General features: G+C 38.3%; 2 pseudogenes; one reads left to right on the top strand and one right to left on the bottom strand.

Annotated features, from left to right (window-relative positions):
• The first annotated feature begins 1680 nt into the window (after positions 1-1680).
• LOC119886096 overlaps positions 1681-25716 on the top strand; it is a 64962-nt pseudogene continuing 40926 nt past the window's right edge.
• LOC119886059 lies at positions 17072-23688 on the bottom strand (annotated as a pseudogene).

Raw genomic sequence — 25716 nt, forward strand, 5'->3', positions numbered from 1 at the left:
GTCAAGTGAGTATTTAATTCCTTCACATGTTATAATCATTGTAAACATTGTCACATTAATCAATTACAACATATATTCATCATAAACATCATATTTCCATAATTAATCATGTTACAGCTCATAGTTATTAAGCTCAGGTGTAAAGTATCTTACAGTCTGATCACCGATTTGTTGTTCAAACTTCTCCCTTGAGACTCGATAACAAGAGCGTTGGGATCTCATCCTATTTGACAACCTCTAACCTGCTGACGTTCTTCTGTTTAATCAAAGTCCTTTTACTGGTATTTCCACCTAAAATCCTGTCATATGAAACACAATATATGAAAGTCTTTCCAAAAACTGTGAGTAAACAGTATTTGCATTTTTAAAATATATTCAGCTGATTCATTATTACTTTTACTTAAACAAATACATTACAGTCCAAATTAAAACATTCAAAATAAATAGCATATAACTCATTAAGAATATATAATAAGTACTAATTACTGTCCTGTAGCCTAATCAATTAGTTCTGTTCAAGGTTTAGCCAGAGGGAATTAAACATTTAGAGACTTAGTTAAAGCAGTAAAAAAGTTACACACATGTGGCATTGTCATTATTTTCCTGGCACTAAATATCATGAGCCTTCACAACAAACAAACAAATGTTTGCCCTCTTCTTCTGTGTGATGGCTTAAACCAGGCAGTGGGCAAAGCACTGTTTGTTTAAGAACACACTACAGTGTTTGGTTAAGATACACAGTCACACAAACTGTGATCAGGTAGTGCAAACAGAGAAATCTTGGTATACTAATCTTCACAACATGCATTAGGCCAAATGTATCTGAAATGTAGCCTACAACCCTGGGCGTAAATTTCATCGAACAGTTGGGTAGGGGGACAAAAAAACATAAAATTTCTCAGAAGCAATGTTCGAAGGTAACACAATTCCCTCTATACACGTCGGACTGTAAAGCGAGCAAAGAAAATCATCTCCGACCCCTCACATCCTGCTCACCACCTCTTCCAGCTCCTTCCCTCAGGGAGGCGCTACAGGCCACTCTCCACCAAACACTTAACAAATAGCTGTTCCCCCATAGCCATCAGGACTCTGAACTCCTCTCTTTATTTTAGTTGCCTTCTCGTACACTACGCATGGTCATTTACCCACTGTATTCTGTATTGTCGCATGTTGTGAAGTCTACTGTCTGTTTGTTGTTTGTACTGTATGCACGTGATGCAGAATTTAAACATCCTGTACCTGCACCGGCACCGTCGTGTGGTATTGTCTAAACTAATCTAATATGAATCTTATAACTCATAGTCTGTGCATAAACAATGATACTGAGATCAATTTACCCCCATAGAAAATGAGTAAGTTGGTGCATCCTTGTGGCCTAGTGGTCACAACATTTCTGGTGCAGTTCTGACTTTCTTGCATGTCGTCCCCCACTCTCTCTCTCCCTGTTCCTGTATATCTCTACAGGTAAACTATCAACTAAACATAATTTAATAAAACATTTATAGGAACATCTGATATCCCACAGTAGTTTGATCTGTGCTACTGTGCTGAACAATCAACACAATCACCTGTTGTGTCACAAGAACATGACTGTGATAAAGTGAATGTCATTTCTCTGGTAAATAGAAACCACATTTCCGTCGAGAAGATACAGCGTGCTGACATCAAAACCCACCATCTCATGCACACAAGGTCGAGTGTGAATATGTGGAACGCATACACACAGCACGTGTGCATGTGCAAAGTGTGTGTGTGCAGACTTTCGTGACTTGTAAGTCCGGTCAAAGACTTTGATCTTAACACCTTCTCCTCTGAAAGTCTGGTGAGCTGATATTTCAGAACACATTCTAAGATTGACAAACTATAAGATTAGATTTACAATTTATCATGCCAATTTTTATCAGATGTTATCTGTGTGTATGTGTTATGGGTGTGTAAATTCAGAAGCTGTTTGGCTAACTGCATTGATGGAGCGTAACAAGCTGATTTTTGCCCCACTCTGTTTGATCCTTTGCTGGATGCTGCCTGTAGACTCCAAGAAGGTAAGTGGCACTTTACACCCAGTTACATCTAAGATATGTGAAAATCTGTGGAAACTCTTAAAACTTGACAAATGTTAACACAGTGTGAATATATACTCATATACCATAAAACTTCAATTAAAAGCCTTTAATTTAAACACCTGTTTTTATAGAAGTTCTTTGAATGTATAAAACATCTGCCCTCTTTGAGCTAAGCTGCTTAGATCGCAGATACAAATATAAACGTTTAAGCCTTTAGTCAATATGGACATGCTACACATCATTAGATAGGTTAGATTCTCTACAGTTTAATTGTTCAGTTCATTTTACGCAACACAATATGCACCACAGTATTATTCATTCATATTTACTGGTATGGTAAACAAGAGAGACAAACACTCCCGACATTTAGAGAATTTGTTTATATTGCTTTAGTCCCTAAGGGTCCAACAACTAAAATAATAAATATGTTTTATCATAAAACTGCATCCAAGTCAGAATAACTACGATAATCTTCGGCTTTTTCTCTCTTTCTCTCTGTGCATGAGGTTGGATGTGCTGTCTCTCAGAGCTTCATCAAATCAATGATTCATAATTGACTGGTTGAAATAAACAATTTGATTATAGCCTTTTTTGTTAAGCAGGAGTTTTGTGCAAAAGTAATTAAATGCCTGTCCTATATAGATGCCTGTCCCAAATATAGGCAGAGTTCAACCTGAGTGAGGTTGATGCAAATAAAAGTCCGGGCTATTAACTGAAGTTTTAAGTTACTTGGAAAATGTCGCTCGCAGGTGATGCTGGGTTGAAAACCTCAAATCAGAAAAATGGTTCAACATTAAATGTTATTTTAATTTTACTTTAGAAATCAAGGACATAAGCCTAACTAAATCTCACATGGCTCAGTAAGCTTAGGGTCAGGAAAGTATCAGCAAGTACCATGAAACAGAAACACAAAGGACATCTATTTAATTATGAAGACGTACTTTATTATTAACAGGAAATTCAATGTTTTTTCACTCTGTTGTTAATCCCAGTACATTATACACACATGCAGAGATGTCAGAGCGAGGGGGCTGCCACTAAGTGCGGCGCCCCGACCGTCTGGGGGTTCAGGGGCTTGCTCAAGGCCACCTGAGGCAGAGCCCAGGAGATCTCCAACTACCAGTCCACACTTCATTTCACTGGTCCTAGCTGGACTCGAAACGAGCGACCCTCTGTTTTCAAGCCAAGTCCATATGGACTGAGCCCACTAAATAAATATGCTCTTGTGGGAGAAACAACTCCTGCAAATTTCTGTGTGTTAATAAGCAAAGCAGTTATGGATACTAACACTCAAACACAAACTGCACCAGTTAGTTTCTCCAAACTCTGCAGGCAGCCGTCCTCTTGTTGCCGCCTGGAACTTCATGTTTAACCACCTCTCCGCTGAAGCATACTGTCTGACAGCGGTGCAGGAATGAATCTGGCGAGTCTCAGGGCTCACAAGCAGTATATTCAGTATTCACGAGTAGCAGGACAGTACACACAGGTAGTGATGAGGGAATAGAATATGTATGAGAGCTGGTACCAACATGTAAGTTGAGTCTAGTACAAGATTTGGGTTTGCAGAAGTACAGAATGTCTCAGCAGCAAAAGTATCATAAAGTAAGCTACACTTTGTTAAAGCGGTGCAAACTGCATTTAATTCATGACCTTCCTTCCCATCTGTTCTTCCTTTCCCTCCAGATCAGTTACATCTTCAGTCTGCGAGATGCTAACCAGGTCATCCCATTGAACATGGTTGAAGATGCTGTTGATGACATGTACTTTGGCTGCAACGAAACAATGACGGAAATGATCAAAGGCAAATACTTCAAAAGTGAAATGAAAAATAGCCAATTTGCAAATGTCTGGAAAAAAGCAGAACGCTGTGCAAACAAGAAACTAGAACCAATCGATAAAGGGGAGGAGGCTCTAACTAAGGAGCATAAGCAAGCAATCTGTGTTTATACATCTGATAATCAAAAGTTTTATGGGATATTCAACAGAGCAGTCCGGACCAACCGAAAACTCTATGGAAAATCCTTTGCATTCCACTCCTTACATTTCTGGCTAACATCTGCCGTTAAGATCCTCAGTAACAACAAAAAATGTCACACAACTTACCGCAGAACAAATCTTGTGCTTTCTGGCAATGTCAACGATATAATTCGGTTTGGTTTCTTTGCCTCCAGCTCTAAAAGAACAGACCTGACAAAATTTGGTAGTAAGACATGCTTTCAAATTGAGACCTGTTTTGGTGCTTTTCTGAAAAAATATCCATCCCTTAAAGATATAGAGCAAGAGGTCCTCATCCCTCCCTATGAAATGTTCAAGATAACTAAGAAACTGGAGAACAAATATAAAGAACATCTGAGTGACTGTGAGACTGTGTATTACCTGAAGAGTGCAGGGTTTCAGAGCAATATAAACTGCCACGTGGCAAAAATGCATAATTAAGAAAAGACTCGTGGTTCTTCTTCAACTGGTGCAGCAAAGCCAAAACTAAGTTGAGAGTTTAGTCTTCAGACAACTATGTGCACATAGAAGTCATGCTTGGGAGTTCTTTAATTATTGAAGGATATAGGGTTTCATTCTTCCCCAACATGTTATACTGTACATCAACATGAGCAACAATTTCTAAAAGGCATTTTTTCATTTATCAGCATTTCTATAGGCAAAAAAAAAAATGTTTTGTTTAGAAATGTTCTGAATTAAATCAATAAATTTCTTAACAATAACGTTTGTTTTGTTTATCTTGGTGAAAAGCAGTTAAGTTAACGTACCAACAAGTTGATAGATGTGAACTTCATTCACTGTCTAATAAGCCTCTTTTGCACAATTCTGTATTGAATTAGAATTGGGATTTTTGTTCAACAGAATTGTGAATAACATCTTACAGTATAGGGACACATACTGCCTTTACTTGCAATCAAGTGCCTCATGCCCACCTGGTCGTCAGAATTAAACTTCATTTCTTCTCTGTGATCACATGTCAGCTGCTTGAAAATGTAGATTAAAAAAATATATAAAAATAAGTGCTCATTCTTGGCACCAATTCGGTGACAGTACAATTGTACCCTTTGTTGTTATAGCCATTTTTATCCAAACTGAAAAGAGTTGCTTAAACATGCTGAGGAAAAACTTGCAATAGGAGAAGAAAAATGGACCCTCACTATAAATAATGACAATTTTGCAAAACACTGGATTACTTGCATGCCATGTGGATGGCATTATTTGAAGGGGGCAGGCAGTTACAAAATATGCCATTAATCCATTACATTGAGTACTTCAATCAACATTTCTAAAATGTTGGGAAAAGTACAGTATGATAAAGGAATGCATTTAAAAAAACATTATGGCACAAAGCTCAGCACATTGCTAGTTTCCAACAATGCAGTTGCCATTTTGAAGCCCAGCACCCACGTTGTTTAAACAGCAAATGCACTTGCATCAGACCCTCTAAATAGTTTCAGTAGTTCTGTTTCTTCTGGAGAGTTTCATCTATCCTGTCATGTCACCTTTATAACTGCAGTTACAATTTTGCTGCTTAAATGCCCCACAATATCTGCTGTGGCTTTACTGCGCATGTTTAAAATAACTTGACAGCAGCCTCTCTAATCATGATCAATGAAACACACAATAAAGAAACCACCGGAAGCGAGAGAGATGTGACCCGACCGGTTCATCGTAGTTTATAATAATGCAGCGCAGTGAGGATCCAGATGTTTTAGAGAGTAGACAGGATCTGTCTGTTAACAGACTCCAGTCTGCAGGCCCTAAGAGTTGTATGCTTTATCTACATATTGTAATTGTACAGAAATTCTGCATATCCAATAATATGCTGCTGCTTTCTCCTAGGGGGTGAAGTGTGGATGGATCTGCATAAAAATTGTTTATAACACAATAGTTAGTGAGCCAATTTGAGGAATTAGACAATGACACACTGAGGTGTCTTTATTCTGGTAAAACTAACCTCATTTCCTTTAGCAGCCACAGATTGCTCATAGCAAAACCCCCCATCAGGCACATGCAGGCAAGTTTGACATGTATCACTCAAACAGATGCTTACTGTTTTTATAAAAGCTCACTCACATCCCTGCATGCATTTAAATGTTTATGTGAATTCATGTGAAAGTTGTGTTTTCATGTGTGGATTTAAGGAGTGTTCAACATCTTTATATACTGAAGACTGGTGAGTTCTGCAAGAGTTTAACCCTTGTATGGCATTCGGGTCAAACTGGCCCATTTCAAATCTTTACAAGAAGAAAAATGGTACATTTTGTCCATAGCTGTCATTCACACTGGGGACGCTGGGGTCCCCACCACTTTGTGAAATGCCAGATTCTGTCCCCATCACTTTTTTAAAGCATAACGTGTTTAAAAAAACGTTCTGAAATATAGCTTGCAGTAAAATAACAAATGAAAATGAAGATCAAAATTTCCTGGGGGAGGTCTCCCAGACCCCCCGCTCATAAATCTCGGCATTGATGATATCTTTAAAACACTGTTTGAGGATCTTTTGATCTCGTTCTCGTGAACCTGATATCACGTATCATGATGTCTCGCAAGCTAAGTGTCTCTTCACACCCCTTATATGAGCCCCCATGTCCCCACCACTTTTCAAGACAAAGTGACGCCCTTGATTTTGTTTACCTGCAACTCAATGGCCTCAGCTTATTTTCTGTGATAAACCAACAAACAAAATAATAATTATTGCGCACACATGCTATATATACTATAGTATACAGAGTGCAGGAGTTCACAGCAATCCAAACTGCCATGCCTGATGAGAGACCGGTGGTTCTTCAACTGGTGGAGCAAAGTTACATATGTTTAGTCTTGTATTGTAAACGAAGTGCATTTTAAGCTTCTAAAGTCCAAGCTCATTACTATATATCCAAGCATTTTCCTTAAACCATGAGAAAAACATGAAGGTTTTAATGCTTCCACAATTTCTAAAAGTCATTTGTGCCATTATCTGCATTTTTATCTGCAAGAAATTGTTTGGAAAATTTGTGTGGAAATGTTGTTTATGCAGTCAATAAATTTATCATACAGAAATATGGATTTTCTTGTGTAGTCTGGGTTAATCTACCAACAAAGAGGTTCATTGTCTAAAGACCTCTAGACCAAAGTAAAATAAATCTTCTACTTAGCTATGAATTTATTATATGCCACATTTTCTGTAGACCATAAGCCCCCTTAGTGGTGGAAGAACCCTGTGATGTGACACATAAAAAGACATATTGTGGTCAGTAATGCAGCGTAGGAGTTAGTAGTTTCACAGTGTGTTACCACCATAAGCCTGTTAAGATATAATGTCCCTAATTATTCTTAGCATTCTCAGCACAGCAGATACATTATATGAACACTAAAGATAAAAATTGGGTTATTTTAATAATAGCTGCATGTATGATTTTTATGGGGGTTCGGATAAGGGTGCAAGTTTTTTTTTTATTATTAGATTTTCAACAAAAATGACAAAATGCACAACAAAAAGGAGGAGGGAACTTTCCTAAAAGGTGATTTGGATACCAGAGATGGTTGAGCAGATTTCAAGATTTCTGTCTTAAAACATTCTAAAGTTATATCTCCTAGGCAAATCTGTTTTTGCTGCACATTGTACATAAATTCTGCATATCCAATAATATGCTGCTGCTTTCTCCTTGTGGGTTAAGTGTGGATGGATCTGCATAAAAATTGTTTGTAACACTATAGTTAGTGAGCCCATTTGAGGAATTAGACAATGACACACTGAGGTGTCTTTATTCTGGTAAAACCGACCTCATTTCCTTTGGCAGCCACAGATTGCTCATAGCAATAATGGGCCCAACAATAGATGTATTTTCTCATACTAATGTTTGTATTGAGTACTGAGTCAGTGATATTGTTTGATGTGCAAAATAACATGATTTTGAATAGTTGAGAATCTGACACAGTCAATCAGGGCCAACATGTGAACTTTGTCAGCCTATTATTTTTGTGTGGCCATCAGTCAGTTTGACTTTTTTGATTTTAGTCAGAGACTCGTGCATGCCTGGATTCACCAGGAGGTAAAGTGCAGAAATCAAAAATTAGACATGCCAGCTGTCTTGTATCAGTGAGTACTGAGCCAGTTCAGGCACTGTTTTAAACAACCTCTGAGCTCTAAAGTATGAAAAATGAATCAATGCTGAAAATACGGTTTGTATGGTTTTCAAAGTGGGTCACGTTTTAAAAACTGATAAGGAAAGGAAAGATATGATATTGTTAGTCTGGTTAGAGTGAGTAACTCTCTTAGAGAAAGGTATGATAAGTGTGATATATAGTGTGTAGGTACCACTGGTATTAGACATTTGCCACGTCTACCCTTTCACATTCACATCACCATCATAATGAAACAGACTAAAGCAGAGAGGTTTGTGTGAGTCAAATAAAATTGCAGTTTTTACGTCAGATTCATTAAAATTCCCCAAAATGCTTCAACTGTACGATAATGTCTTTGTAGTTTGAAGAACCCGTCATAGCCTTGATATCATGCTGGTTAATCAGTGGCTACAGAGAAGCTCAAACAAGCTGATACTTTACTGTCCAGACAGCTGCTGTCTACATGTGTAATTACTGATATGACCATCAGATGGTGGTCAGTTACTCTCCTACTTGTTTCATATTTCATCCCAACTTTATTTTTAGATCCCTTCTTTTATTCTTCCCTACTAAGTTGTTTTCTTCCTTCCCTTATCCCTGCACCCTTCACTCATTTCCTTATTTCCCATCCTGCCTTCTTTACCACCACTCAACACATTTTACATCCTTCCTCCATTTCTTCCCTAAATGAAGAATATTACATTGACACTAAATATTACCTTTGTTATTGACATCACAGTCTTTGTTGAAATACCAAGACCATAACAGTGTGTACATGCACAACATTTTATTCACTTATTAAATTATGCATCCGTATCACAAGTGTATTTTGGTTTATAATCGGACAAATGAATAACTCGATGATAAAATTCTGTCACGCTAATTCATCTAGTTAGTCCTCCTCTCTAGCATGCATATCATGTTGGCTATTCACAATGCAAAAAAAAAGGGTGAGGGGAAAAAAGTGTGTTTCATGTTTTTATATCTTGTGAGGACTTTAACCTAAATGCACACTAATCCATGGGGTTCTCACGGGTACAGCTGCTTTTTGAGGATTAAGACATGGTTTTAGGGTTCAGGTTACAGTTAGGTAAGTGGTAGGTTAATGTTAGGCGTGTAACTGTGGATGGTTAAGGTTAGAGTAAGGGGCTGGGGAATGCATTATGTCAACGAGATGTCCCCACAGGGGTAGTGGAACAAACATATCTGTGTATGTTGTGTTCATTGGTGGCTTCTCACAGGAAACTACCACAAAACATGACAGCTCTGCAGCAGCTTCAGAGAAATCACACATTCCTACAGAGTGATTTACCACCCACTGTTTAATCATCAACAGTTCGCCGTGAGGGATGGTTCACATTGCTATTGTTGTTTATTTATATTGATTAGGTTTTCTTTTCACAAAATGTCACTCTTACTGAAAATTTCAACACCTGCACTCTGTGACTGTGGGGTCAAATGTCTCACTTAAGCAACGTGAAGTGCAATGGCAGTACTTTAAAAGTGTACTTAACTGTAATACTCATCCATCCATCCATCGTCAACCACTTATCCTGCGTAAAGGGTCGCGGGGGGCTGGAGCCAATCCCAGCTGACATTGGGTGAAAGGATACTCATGAAAAAGGCATTTTGTTTCTTCTCATCTTTAGTTACCAAATTAAAACAACAGGCATATCAAAGATAATACAATCTTATGTTATTTCTTATTTCTAGGGCTTCTTAAATGTTCGACTTAACTTAAAACAAACAGTTGAAAATTCCACTAATAAGAATTACAGAAATTTCCCTCTGCAGCTGTTGTCTGATCCTGCACCTCTGCAGTTTATTCACCCAATCAGCTTCAAAGTGAGTGAATCCACAAATACATATTTAGGCTTTAAAGAGGAATTTCTGAAGAATGATTAGCATGCTGACATGTTCATTATCATCTTTTGTGAGAGCAAAGGGGGGCTGCAGAGGGAAAAACATCATGACTGAGGTCAGAGTGTGAAAGAGAGAGACAGAGAGACTGAATGTGTGAAGCAGTGTGGTTTATATCTTCATGTCAATGAGTCTTACACTTAACATTCACACACACACACACACTCATTAACAAGCACACTCATGATCTGAAAGTGCAGGGTTTATGTTTTACACAGTCCTCCTGCAACATACTGTGTTAAATTCCACAAGACATTTTTGATAAGTTGTTTCAAATTGGACAAAATGTTAAGTGAGTATAATCATTAAACTGTTTAATGCAATAATGTTTCTTGTAAACTCAACAAAATAAGAAAAGGTCCTCTCACTTTCAGCTGCTTTTATTTTCAGCAAACTCAAAATGTGTAAATATTTGTATGAACATGAAAAGATTCAACTACTAAGACATAAACTGAATTAAGTTTCACAGACATGTGACTAACAGAAAATTAAAAATGTGTCCCTGAAGAAAGTAACAGTCAGTATCTGGTGGGACCTCCAGCTGCATAAAGTACTTCAGTGCATCAGATTTGCCAGTTCTTGCTGTGAGATGTTGTCTCACTCTTCCACCAAGGCACATGCAGCTTCAGACATTTCTGGGGGGAATGGCCCACATGAGGGAGGAGGATGTCTTCCCTGTTAATCACATCACTGAGATTGCAATGACAACAAGCTCAGTCCAATGATGCTGTGACACACCAGACCATTACGGACCCTCCACCTTCAAATCGATCCCGCTCCAGAGTACAGGCCTAGATGTAACGCTCATTCCCGAATTCCTCACTCCTGATGAGACAAAACCGCCACTCGTCAGTGAAGAGCACATTTTCATCCTGTCTGGTCCAGCGAAGGTGGATTTGTGCCGATAGGTGACGACGTTGCCAGTGATGTCTGTAGACTGTATACAACAGGCCTCAGCCTATCGCAGACAGTCTGAGCACTGATGGAGGGATTGTTGTTGCCATCCTGTACCTGTCCAGCAGGTGTGATGTTCGGATGTACCGACACTGTGCAGCTGTTGTTTCACGTCGAGGACGATCAGCTGTCCTTCCTGTGTCCCTGGCAAAAAGGCAAGCAATGTTTTTAGAAAATCAATCTTGTTTTAAGAAGATATAACTTACCTTTTCCTAATAACATATTACAGTTGATAGTGAGCTAGATTACACTAGTAACAAGTTACAACAATGGTTTGCATGATATCTGGACACAGAAACAAAATTATTTTCCTTATTAAGACTATTTGCACAACTTCTCAATTTAAGAACACTGCAAAAAACGGCCCTTCTAGACACAAGCCAAATATTTTTAAATGGGCTAAGCCATATTTGCTTGGCTAGAATTCTAACATAAACATCTGAAAAAACTGGAATGGACCTTAAAATTAGCACATCGTGACCACACACAACTATCTAATAGACTGCCCCGCAGATTGATAAATCTACAACACTGATGTTAGTTCATTTCAGTCAGTAGACACATTTAAGTATTTAGTCTTTAAATATGAAATCCAGTTTTTTTTATGTTATTTCAAGAGAAATATATTTTCTAATATTCGGGCCAAGTCAAACGTTCTTAGCTTTAATTTTAGTGCATAAACAGTTTAATAATAATCAACTAACCAGGTTAACTTAAAGTCTAAAAACATTTGCACATTGAAGGATTTTTCAAAAAGGGAAACAGAGTTAATGTATTTTTAAGAAATGTTTACAACCTCATTGAGCTTTTAATAAGACATGCTTTATGTCTTAAAACACGTCTGTACTGGATCTTTGATTATTCTGTTATTTTCAATTTAGACATTCTGCCTGCAGTTCAACACGTGTCTGAAACAGTTCCAGACGTCACAAGTGAATCAAGGATCTGTGACTGTTCTTCTCTGGACCTCCATGATGCCATCAGACCTGGTTTCAGTGTTAAATAAATATCTGCAAAGTAATAAATAATAAAGAAATCCAGGATTTCCAAACCTTTCCATGTCAGATTAAAACCCTTCAGAGCAGTGTATCTCAGCCCGGGTTGTTGGGGATCACAGTACAGGATTATTTCTATTATACTGATGTTTCCTGAACGTTGCTTTCTTCCTACTGAAATACTGAATACTACTCGGTCTCTGTGTCCTCCAGTCAGCTGGAAAAACTCCTTTGGTTAAACTTTACATCACACTGAGTCTGCAGCCTGTCAGAGGTTCTGAGTAAATGTTGGTTTGTTTGCTTCGATCAGCTGCTGCTCAGATCTGAACTCTGGCTGATAGTCACTGACTCCTTAATCAGTCATTAATTGTTCTTATGTGTAATAAATCAGACAGCAGTGGTGAGTCAACCTCCACGCTGGTGTACAATTTAGAAATTAATATCTAACTCTGATTATTGACTGTCATGCTGTAGTTTCTCTAAGTTTGTTGTAGTGTCGCCCTCTAGTGTCTTAAACCTTAATGATCTATATTGTCTGTTTCAGTAGACCTGCACACACACACACACACACACACACACACACACAGAAGATGAGAGAAAAATTCAGCTTTATTAAAAGTATTTTTTGCCAACAGGTCCCTTTGTATATATTTCATTAGTTTTATTATTATTATTAGTTAGTTAGTTTCAAACAAACACAAATGATGAGCGATCTTTGACTCAGAGCTGATGTTTCAATGCAGAATATTACAGAGACATTTTCAAGTGTATTCAATCATTTTAAGAATCAATGTTCAGTATTTGCATCTTTCCAACCACTCAAAGTGCTTTTACACTACATTCATACACTAAACCTAAGTGCTCAAACAGAAACTACCGTTCATACACAGGTAGAACAGCCACCAGGGGCAATTCGGGGTTCAGTATCTTGCCCAAGGACATGCAGCCTGGAGGAGCCGGGGATTGAACTGCTGATCTTCCACAGCCTCCTCCACCCATTTGAGAATCAGGCCATAACAGCACAGACAGTTTGTTTTTACAAATGCACTTCAGGAGATAATCAGATCATTTAAATGGTGGTCAGTATCAGCAGACAGGCAGAATATTCAGGACTTTTCAAATGTTTCCAGAGACAAAATGGAAAAACAAGAAGTGAATGATGTTCAAAGATCTGTTACACTTACTGGACATTTTGGGAAATCAAAAGGACAACATCCATTTAGTGGACAGTTATTTATTAACAGCTATTTTTGAATGAGAACAAGAGGCCTCATAAATATATCAAGGCTCAGTGGGATTTTTTATGAATGTAACCACCAACATAACGGGGGCCCCAGTAGCTCACCTGGTGGAGAACACAGGTTTTATTACACTGGTTATTACCTACACAGAACTACCCTTAAAATCTATGAACATTAATAGTAAAAGCATTTTTATTTTATTTTATTTTTTACAATTTTCTGACAATTTATAAACAAAATATTTAAATTATTGGAAAAAAGAATAGAGATGAATCAAAAATTTTAATAATTGTTAGTTGCAGCCCTACACAAAAAAATCATTACAGTATATATTATACTGAACTTAGCTTTTATCAAGCCAAGTTGTGATCTGTAGCGTGCTGCCATTACTGCAGTGGTAGAGTCTGACTGAACACAGTTTCAATTTAAAATGTGCCGTTTGCGTCGTGACCCACAGAGTCCGACCCTAAAGACAGATCAGGAGAAACTAGACAAGGCTTGATTTTGAGGTCAGTGATCTCTACATCTGCAAACATTGTTATTTATCATAATTAGCTTACGCTTTCAGTGATCAGATGTTGCTGGTGGCTACAGGCAGTTTACCTCTAAGGACACAGCATGAGTCTAACCGTATCATTAAAATCAGAACGCACAACCCTTTTCTCTAGAACTAATAGATATCTGATCAACAAATCTATATATTTTGCAATAGGTACTAAATACAAGTTTACATTGTCAAGTAAAAACTAGAACGCTGACCACCACTCAGATAAACAAAAAGTTTATTGGCAGACAAGGGCACAGTTACATGTGTACTTTGCTTAAGTACTGTTTGTTAGGTACATGTACTTTACTTTAGTATTTCCAATGTATGCTACTTTATACTTCTACTTCAGTACAATCCAAAGGGAATATCTCGTGTGATTGCAGAACCAGGATTACCATATAAATAAATGGTATTTTTCACTCAGTTTAAAATGTTTTCCACACATGCAGAGATGCAAAGAATTACCATGGATATGCACATAGGTATGAATATGATGTTTGATCTCCTCCTGTGTGGCTACACAGCGATAGCGGTCGGTCTTCTTCACAGTAGTTTGGAGGGTGATGTTGAAGCTGCCTCCTCTTTCTGAGACCTGTGGCTCCTCAGCAGGAAGTTCGTTTCCAGCACTGTCCTGCCACTCTACTGTAGGTTTAGGAAAAGCACCAAGAACTTCACACTGCAGCAGCATCCCATCATTTGTTTGGAAAAGCGCACAGTAGCATAGTACCAGAGTCTTCGTACCTTGGTATTGCATTTACATTTATTCATTGACGCTTTTTTATCCAAAGCAACTTACAAAAATTAACTATTAATGTCAGAGGACACAGGCCTACGGAGCAAATAGGGGTTCAGTATCTTGCTCAGGGACACAATGGTGGACGTATCACAGCGGGGGAGTGACCCCAGGTCTCTCACACCAAAGGCAAGCGTCTTCTCCACTGTCTCATCACCACCCTGTATGTTTGCTAATCTTAGTAGTCATCAGTGTCTCAACCCTGAATATGAGATCTGAACAGCGTGAGGATGGTGACCAGAAAATTCCATGATGCAGTTTATGAAACAAAAGGTTTGTTTGCTTTAAAAGAACAGTTTTATATTAGAGGTGTAGGAGCCATTTAAATGATTATACCACAGTTTGGCCAGTAGGTGGCACCCGGGTCCTGGTATGTCAGAATGGGTGCTCATCCACTTAAATAAGGCAGGTGCAATCAGACACAGGTGTTGGCAGAGGAAAAGCCAACTAGTGTTTGACTCCTGCCAGCGCTGCACATGTGGCTGTTTGTATGTGTGTGTTGAAAAGTTGTTTATGGAGATGCCCATGTTAAAATAGTACCCTACCGATTATAGATTCTTGCTGTCTGTTGAAGACCAGGGCCCCGTTTCAGAAAGCAGGTTCAACAAACTCTGAGTGTAAACCTGAACTCTGGGTTGACGAACTCTGAGCTGTCAAACTCCGAGTTTTCCGTTTCAGAAAGGCCGATCAGAATAAGTTCAGTCAGCTCAGAGTATGTTGAGCATGATGGAAGCGCATTTATACAGCGTTGTTCATTCATCATTTACCAGACTGGAATTTCATTAATGAATGATAAAGTGCTGGGATCCTCCTACAGCCTGTTATTTGTTTTAAATAGCTACAAGGAGGTTTATTCAGCTGTAACCTGACGGGACTAAATGCCGCTGACAATAGCCTAACTGAAGATGAAAATATTAATGGAACAGATTAGACACAGTTTAGGCTGCTCATGGATCTGTGATTTTAAAGTGACAGTCCGACCTCAGTAGGCCTATTAACCTATTACATTTAGAAAGTAACCTTCCCAACACTGATCACAGGACTATGCAGGTGGAATTACACGAGTAGACTACATAGTGAGCACTAATATAAAAACAGCAGATCACTGCTGAATGCTCTGGTTGACATTACAGCCTAATAAGTTGATGTCAGCAGCTGTTTGCACTCGTTTAGTCACGATTATAGCAGCTGCATTGCTGTGATGCCCAGATTGTCTCTGACAAAATCTGAATTTTCATGTATGTAGCTTTCCAGGTGATTTCTTTATTTAGTAGGCTGCTGCTGTATGAATGTTTTCTCTAATGATTTCCTTTCATCATTAGAAAGGCTGCTGTGAGTCATTTTAAACGTGTCTATGAGCACAGTAAAGTCACAGCAAATCTCGTGGGACTCTGTAGAGGAAACAGAATTAAACTTTTAGCTTCTGAAACCATTTGAGTGGCCTTTTATTGTGGCCAGCCTAAGGCACACTTATGCAATACCCATGCTGTCTGATCAGCATCTTGATATCCATCCACCTGTGAGGTGGATTACCTTGGCAAGGAGAAGTGCTCACTGACACAGATTTTGACAGATTTGTGAACAATATTTGAGAGAAATAGGCCTTTTGTGTACACAGAGAAAGTCTTAGATCTTTGAGTTCAGCTCATGATGAATGGGGGAAAAGAGAAAAGTGTTGCATTTATCATGTTGGTCAGTGTACATTGGTAAAACTAAGCAATACGAGGGAGTGAGAGAAAAAGGAGATGGTGAGTTGTATGTGGAGAGAAAGACAAAGATAAAAATCTAAGAAAACAATTTACATTGGTGGTTGAATGAAATTACAAGAATTATCTTAAAGGTGAGTGTGTAACAATCATTTTTGACGTAACGTAACGTAACATTAAGATAATATATGTAAATGCCTCACACTACAGGATCAGCTGGGCAGATGATCTGTTCAGACCAGCCTCAAACCGGGAACAATCTGAGGTACAATTTTTGTACAATGGCAGGACTGTGGTACATTACTTGAACCATGGACAGGACAATGGCCTCTACCATGTACACAGACATAACCTTTTCAAATTGTAATGCAGTAACATTGACTCAGAATACATGTTCACTGACCTATTTCTTCACTTTTATGTAAATACATTATTACAGAAGAAATTTTACTTGTACATGAGTAAAATGTACTTGAAGTAAAAGTACTACAAATAGTCCAGTACTCTTTCCATTCTTGTGTAAGGGGACCTAAAACAACTGTGTAAATCCAGATCAGTCCATATTGCACCCACTTCAGCCTGCCTGCCACCTGCCCCCACCGGCCCTGCCACCCCAATCATCTGCTTGTTTGTTCATTAATGACTTTTTACTGTTCGTCTGCTGTGTGAAAAACACAACATTTCTGGTGTAAAGCAACAAAATCTCTTTGTAACCTACCAGCATGTCTGTAAACATAGACACACAGGTCATTGACAAGTAAACACACTTTATTGAAGGAAAAGAAGCAGAAAGTTTGAATTAATAGGCTTTAAAGTAAACTGGATACTAAGGTTGACCAGTGACCTCCACCTCACACAGTGTCAGGTATTCTTGTCTTCCAGGAATCACAATGTTTACATAACGGCCTTCCATTCCATTACAAACAAAGGTTTGTGAGGCCCCAGCAGCGATAGATGAGATCACTGCACATCTGATGAATAAGAAAACACAAGTATTTGTAAAATAATTTTACCAAGTGAATGTTATGCATAGATCTCAGCAGTAGTTGTATTTACATACTGTTGATGTTATGGTAAAATATTACTGTTCGGAAATGATGTAGATCTCAAGTGCACTAATTTCCTCTAACTTACACAACAAACGTTAAATGCTCAAACCTAATCAAAGACACAAAGGTCTGTTACCTGGGATTAGCATTGCCGTTGTCAGTGAGGGAATTTCCGATGCGGATCTCAGCACCATTGAGCCTTTCGGGGCAACAATCTTTTCTGTTGGTGATTGTGACGGTGTTGATGTTGTACGTTTTCAGGAGGTCCAGACTCCACCATGGATTTTGATCCTTTTGTGTGTGTGTACAGGAACCCTCCGGCCAGTTGCTAGCACGATTTCCATCAATGGCCCTTTCAGGGACAGCATTCCAACAGCGAGGACTGAGTCGCTTTCCCACCTTTAGCAATATTTGTATCTAGGCAGAGTCGTAAAATGTTTTATTTAAGATAGTTTGAGAAATTCATACTTAGTATTACATGGTTTGATCTGACCGAAGCTACTAAAGAACAATCAGCATGTTTATTTGAACTATACTGTCATTATCTGCTCAGAGGCATCTATTGGACACTATAGATGGTACAAATCAGCAGTTGGATCAGTGTTACCTGAAGGCTGACCAGTGACCTCCACCTCACACAGTGTCAGGTATTCTTGTCTTCCAGGAATCACAATGTTTACATAACGGCCTTCCATTCCATCACAAACAAAGGTTTGTGAGGCCCCAGCAGCGATAGATGAGATCACTGCACATCTGATGAATAAGAAACACAAGTATTTGTAAAATAATTTTACCAGATGAACAGTAGCATATATCTCAGCAGTAGTTGTTTTAATACTGATGTCCTAAATATTGATTTCTGTTGGAATTAAGTAGATATCCAGTGCACTAATTTCATATAACGAAAGTGTTAAATTAAACCTACAAGACACAAAGGTCTGTTACCTGGGATTAGCATTGCCGTTGTCAGTGAGGGAATTTCCGATGCGGATCTCAGCACCATTGAGCCTTTCGGGGCAACAATCTTTTCTGTTGGTGATTGTGACGGTGTTGATGTTGTACGTTTTCAGGAGGTCCAGACTCCACCATGGATTTTGATCCTTTTGTGTGTGTGTACAGGAACCCTCTGGCCAGTTGCTAGCACGATTTCCATCAACGGCCCTTTCAGGGACAGCATTCTCATACAGCGAGGACTGAGTCGCTTTCCCACCTTTAGCAATATTTGTATCTAGGCAGAGTCGTAAAATGTTTTATTTAAGATAGTTTGAGAAATTCATACTTAGTATTACATGGTTTGATCTGACCGAAGCCATTAAAGAACAGTCAGCATGTTTATTTGAACTTATACTGTCATTATCTGCTCAGAGGCATCTATTGGACACTATAGATGGTACAAATCAGCAGTTGGATCAGTGTTACCTGAAGGCTGACCAGTGACCTCCACCTCACACAGTGTCAGGTATTCTTGTCTTCCAGGAATCACAATGTTTACATAACGGCCTTCCATTCCATTACAAACAAAGGTTTGTGAGGCCCCAGCAGCGATAGATGAGATCACTGCACATCTGATGAATAAGAAAACACAAGTATTTGTAAAATAATTTTACCAAGTGAATGTATGCATACATCTCAGCAGTAGTTGTTTTAATACTGTTGATGTTATGGTGAAATATTACTGTTCGGAAATGATGTAGATCTCAGTGCACTAATTTCCTAACTTACACAACAAACGTTAAATGCTCAAACCTAATCAAAGACACAAAGGTCTGTTACCTGGGATTAGCATTGCGGTTGTCGATGATGGAATTTCCGATGCGGATCTCAGCACCATTGAGCCTTTCGGGGCAACAATCTTTTCTGTTGGTGATTGTGACAGTGTTGATCTTATACGTTTTCAGGAGGTCCAGACTCCACCATGGATTTTGATCCTTTTGTGTGTGTGTACAGGAACCCTCTGGCCAGTTGCTAGCACGATTTCCATCAACGGCCCTTTCAGGGACAGCATTCTCATACAGCGAGGACTGAGTCGCTTTCCCACCTTTAGCAATATTTGTATCTAGGCAGAGTCGTAAAATGTTTTATTTAAGATAGTTTGAGAAATTCATACTTAGTATTACATGGTTTGATCTGAAGAACAATCAGCATGTTTATTTGAACTTATACTGTCATTATCTGCTCAGAGGCATCTATTGGACACTATTGATGGTACAAATCAGCAGTTGGATCAGTGTTACCTGAAGGCTGATCAGTGACCTCCACCAAAGTATTACATGATTTGACCAAGGATACTAAAGAAATTACAATTAGTGTACAATATTTGCTTTGAACTGTAAACATTGTGAAAACATTTTTATATCACAACTGTTATATTTGCATGGCTTAACGTTAAAAATTGCATTAGGACTGGACGATAAATTAATGAAGTTGTCACGATTCTGTCCTGGGCTTGTCTGGATTATATTATTTTATATCTTCTTTGTGTTTTGATTTTGTTTTCTCTGTGTCTGGGTTTTGGGTTTCAGTCCTGTCTGTGTGTCTTGTTGGGGAGTCTTGGTTTTTGTTCCTAGTCCTGTGCCTTAGTTCATGTTGTAGTATTTGCTTCTAGTTCTTTCTCTGCATCATTTTGGTTTAGTCTGCTCGGTACTCTGGTTCTAGTTCTGGGTTCTCGTTTAGGTTTTGTCTGTTATGATCCCTGTGTTATAGTGGTCGGTGTTTGTCTGTTTACATGGGTTTCTGTTATTGTCTGAGTTAGATTCTTGTCTGGTATTTCGTTACATGTGTTCTGTCTGTGTTGGTTATTATTTTGCCCCATGTCTGCCAGTACAAGTGCTCCGTCTGTTCCCAGCAGTTATCACTCTGTCTTCCTGCCTCTTGTCATGTGTAGTGTGATGTGTGTCCTGCCTGTTCTTGGAACTACCTGTTCATCATTTTGGATGTACCAGTCTCTGCAACCTGTAAGCTTTAATGCTTGTTTTTGGTTTGGATTAAAATCCTGAACTTGACGTCGGCTCTCTAGTGTCTAGTGTCGTGCTCCGTGCACTCAAGTACACAAGTAATCAAATCCAAAACTCAGAACCTCCAACCAAACTAATTTTAACATGTTGGTTATTTAATTGTTCTAATCATGTTCCACACTGTTAGTGTTCATCATGTTGTTCATGTACTTTCCCCTTAAACACCACCGTGTGTATAGTCATGTGACTCCGCCCCTTCCCGTCATGTTTAGATTCCAGACAGCAATTTGAAGCATAGGGAGAAGTTAGCTTGCAATAATCTCTTTCATTTTCCAGCAGCTGGAGAAACAACATTTTATTAACAGACTGACTCTGACCTACATGTACAATTAGTGCCAGTCCAACAACGTACTCAGTTTCACCATCATTTTCTTTGCTTGCTCCTCACATTTGCTCACCCACACACACGCTACATTGCACTGCCCTTAAAAGACCTCACTTACTACTACTCTCATACCAGAACCTGTCACATAGATGTTCTGTGAAGAATGAGGACAGGAAGTTAGTCAAACGCTGTAAAAATGCAGTAACGCATGTAAAAATCATTAGCAGCGCATTGATATTAATAATTGGGTGAAATTTTGTCATTATCAATTACATTATCAATTACTATTTAGATAATCGATTTTTGATATCTGTGAATCAAAGAAAAAATCCCGCTTTTAATAGTTAAGCATATTCACAGCCAACCAACCTTGTCAGTGAACTAGTGCAAAAATACAAACAAAACAATTGTTAATTAATCGTAAGTGTTTATTTAATCGGGATTTTGATTTTAGATCATATTGTCCAGCCCTAAGTTGTGTGCATGTGCGTTTGCTTTGTTTTGATTTATTGAAGTGAACTGGCCCTCTTAAAAAATTCCTTATTTATTTAAAAACTAAAATTGGTCAATGGAGAAATATCAACTTTTTGATTGAAAACATTAAAACAATTATCTCACCAGAAAAGCCACTTGTCTGTCCCAGAACAGCCAATAAGACAAAGACCACACCTGGAGAAATCATCCTGTAGAGAAAGTTCACCACATTTCTATGTAACACTAATATTATTTTTTAGTTATTAGACCATGATTTAAAGACATTTGCATATATTTACACACATACATAAGATTAATGTACTTTTAAGACAAAGAACAACTAATTTCAAAATTTAAAGATCAGGAAAGAAGCTCACCTAATGTCCACCTCTACATACTATTTTCATCTTCACACACATGACCAAATAACTGTTTCTGTCTACACTCACACCTAAGGGCAATATAGAGTCACCAATTAACCTGCATGTCTTTGGACTACAGGAGGAAGCCGAAGCACCCAGAGAGACCACAGACAGACATCGTTAACTGTAACAGTAAAGTCTGAACTGAGTCTAAATTAAAGCTGTGTAACTGATAATGGTCAACATGGAACACAAAAGATGAAATAGAATGTGAGGTTAGTGAAAAAATACACGTCAGAAGCATAGTTGTATGGAAGCCCTGAGAGGCAAGTGGAAAAAAGTCTGATCTTAATTTGTTTTCTTTCCTCTGCTTATGTCTTAATGACAGTTTTTCCAGGATTATCTTTCTGAGTTCCTTTTTTTCCTCTGTGAAACAGTTTTGCCAGGTGAACAAAATAGGTGTTGCTAGGATAATGTTTATTTTTTTTACTTTTATTTCTCTCAGGCAATAAAACACACATTCATGTCTTCACAAGGTGCATAACCTGTCAAAAACATTTAGGAGGACGCCCAAATGAATGTATAGTTGGTCTGAGGTGTCTATGGATTAAAAAAGATCCCAAAAAACAGACCATAATAGCTTATGAGGCCCTTTTGCACGCAATGGGAGGAGGTCAAGATCAAACTAAAGCTTGTTTGAAATGTCTATTTAAACAATGAAAAAGCTATTAATAATATGCCATTTGCAGGCACTTTTGAGACTAACTTCAGCTCCTCATAGTGATGGGATAGGACGGCTCTTCATTTAGGACCACTTCTGCTGAGATTAAAACTTTATTGTCATTATGCAGAATACGGATACAGGACTAATGAAATCCAGGTAGCATCTAACCAGAAGTGCAAAAATATAGTTTTTTTTTTTTTTTACAGATGAGTGCAGTAATGCCATATCTTACAATATGCAGTGACGGGAGCTAGCCATCAGTTACTTCAAAGAGCCGGCTCATAGAGCTGACTCGTTCGCGGCCAACACATCACTAGCTCCACAGTTCCCTTGTCTACTGTTGAGTTGTGCACAGTGCCAGGCTTCACTATGGGATATGTTGGTAAATGTTGGTTTCTTTTTATTTGTTTGTTTTTTGAATTCTTTGTATTAAAATACAGTTTAAAACATACGTAGCGATCACCATCTATATCAAATGTTTTTGCTCGTAGATAAATTCCCACCCGCCTTTAAGTAATTATTTTAAAAATTTAGATCTAACTTGCCTTTATAAGATCCCTTACCTGACCAAGACATCAAGATCACAAAAGTGAAAAAACAAACGTGAAAAACAAAAAAAGGAAGATGATTGTATGAACGTAAAGAGAGTATCACCATAAATGTGTCTGTTAACCATGACCACAATCTTTTCCTAACATAAAAAAAAAAAACAATCTTCAGTATCAGGAATGTTAAGGATTGTATCACAAACTCTTCCCCCTGGATCTGATGCACATTCAGACCTTTCTGAAAAATGATTATTGGCACATATTTATAGCTTTAGCATTAACCTGTTATAGTAACTAGGCATAACCCAAATACATCAATCATTATTGTACATTCATATTATGTACATAATTAAATCAAGGTTTTAGCACCATTGCTGGGAATAGTAGATATTTTATCAGCCTCTCAAGCTGTTGCTCATCCTTGTTCTCATTCAGAATTATTTTGTTAATATTTGATGAATAAGTAGCATCAATATACTATCCATTTCAAATTGCATTACATCTCTCAAAACCCGAAACTTTATAACAACAAAACAACAATTTTACCTAAGACATTTTCATTTTTGTTATGAAGATATTTATTAAGGGATTTTTAGCTTGTCATTACCTATCTGCAATGTGAAGAGGTACCTGAATTTATCAGTTATTTAATGGCCAAAAAATATACATATGGTAGAAAAGATAATGAATGTCAGTTACTAATCCATTCAAAGACCTACCTTGTAGTTTTCAAACACCCTGGAAGCAGCTATGATCTGCATGTGTGCATAGAGAGCAGTTCTTTTATACTTTTCTGCAGAGTATTGTTTGTTTAATGAACATCCTAGTCACATAGGTGGTGTTCGCAAACCTTGTAAATACATCTTTTTTTATCAAATGTCATGTGCCTAATCTCATGTGAATGTGTACTCTTTGCTGTGACACCAAAGTCAATAGTTGTTCAGCAGGGGCAGAGCTTCACTGGAAGTCAAAAAGAAACAACTATCGAAAACAAACAGGCAGAAGAAAAATGTAAATCCAAAACAAACAAATTGTCAGGGTTACTGGTAGGCTGGTGTTGATGGTGTATAGATAAGATGCTTGCCTTTGGCGTGGGACACCATTGCTCCAGAGGGGTGCAACCTCTGACATGTGTAGCAATTCTAAGTCTCTTTGAATAAAAGTGTCAGCTATGTGAGTAAATGTTGGCGTATGTTGGGACCAGGACAGTATGAGAACAAAGTTAATGTGGCCTGCATGGAATTTCAGAAGCATACTGTAACTGAGGCCTTCTACAAAAAGGGCGGTATAGGCTGCAAAATTCTCACTTGAATGATTAAATGATGTTGAAGGCTGACGCTAAACTGTATGACTGTATCTCTGATGTATTAAAATCTAAAAGCATCAAGAAAATTACAACAATATGACAATGTTGGTTATAAGGTTCTTCTCCAGTGTGTCTCTTCCAGAATGCATCTCAGAGTTTATGATACATGTGATTGTTGTCTCTTTCACACAAGACATAGACATAATTTGTTTCTATAAAAGAAACCAATTTTTCTATGAAAGAAACCAATTTCGAATCTTAACTTTCTCATCAAGTCATAATATTAAATATGTGATTGTAAAGATGTTCATCCAACCAAATACCAAGTTTGCAAGCTGGAACATGTTCTATAACAGAACCATCCAGAGTACAAATCTGAATGTGCACGCTCCCTGCATATTGAGATATCCAATCCTAACTTCTTTATATGCTTCAAGAAGACATCTGTTAGGCCTGTACCTGATGTGTCAAGCACAGGAAAGTAACAAAATGCTCGCTAACAGCAGCACAGACACCAACTTGGCATTTGACAAGGCACGGTGTCACAGAGAGCTGTTCTATTGTTCTCTTTTTCTAATGGGGTGTTGAGCATGTGGAGGTGGGAGATGGCAGTCTCTCAGACAATCAAATGATAGGATTTTCTCTTCCTATCATTTTGATAGCATGTCTCTTTCTTCTCCTCGGTGCAAAAAAGAGAAGGGAAAGGATAGAGATATAAAAAAAAAAAAACAGATTTTGTCCTTTGCCATCAGGTCCACGAAGATCATTTGTCCTTATTTTCAATTTTCAATTCAATTTTATTTTGGGGGGATAAGTAATGTTCAAGTTGTTTGTCTTTTATTTCTCACTTCCACAGATCTGAATACCAATGCTCTCTGTTTCCTTTTATCAACAACCAGCAAAGCTTGGTGGCTCAGCTAACTAAAGTATTTGCACTACGAGGTTGCTCTTACAGCTTTCCTATAATTCCTCAATTTTTATTTTAACTTCAGGTGGAGTGTGGTTAGCTCACTTAGTGCCCGTCCAATGTACGAGACTGAGTCCTTATTGCTATAGCCCAGGTTTGAGTCCAGCCTATCACCCTTTGTAGCGGGTTGCCCCCTTTCACACTCCTCATTTCCTATTGCTATTCACTGTCCTGTCAGCAGTGGTTATCAATGTCGCCTCACAGCAAGAAGTTTGTGGGTTCGAACCTAGGTCTTCCAAGGCCTTTCTGTGTGGAGTCTGCATGTTCTCCCCTTGTCTGTGTGGTTCTCTCCAGGTGCTCTGGTCCTCCCACCATCCAAAGTCATGCAGGCTAGGTTAACTGGCAACTCTAAATTGTCCTTAGGTTGAGTGTGAGTGCTTGTTTGTATATATGTGCCCTGCAATGGACTGGCAACCTGTGCAGGTTGTACCTCACATTTCGCACAATGACCAAGGACCAAGACTTTAGTTGACATGTAATAAAAACAGTCAAATTTTTAGAACCACAATGCCATGGGCATCCTGGTGATGGACACTAAGGATGAATCCCATTTCACCACTTGCCCCTACCCCTTCATTTTGCAATTTCACACCTAGAGGTAAAGTATCCGGGTTCTTGTTGCA

Source organism: Micropterus salmoides, unplaced genomic scaffold (genome assembly GCF_014851395.1).
Source record: "Micropterus salmoides isolate LMB-PRFRI ecotype aquatic unplaced genomic scaffold, ASM1485139v1 Ms_hic_scaffold_4, whole genome shotgun sequence".
Taxonomy (NCBI): Eukaryota; Metazoa; Chordata; class Actinopteri; order Centrarchiformes; family Centrarchidae; genus Micropterus; species Micropterus salmoides.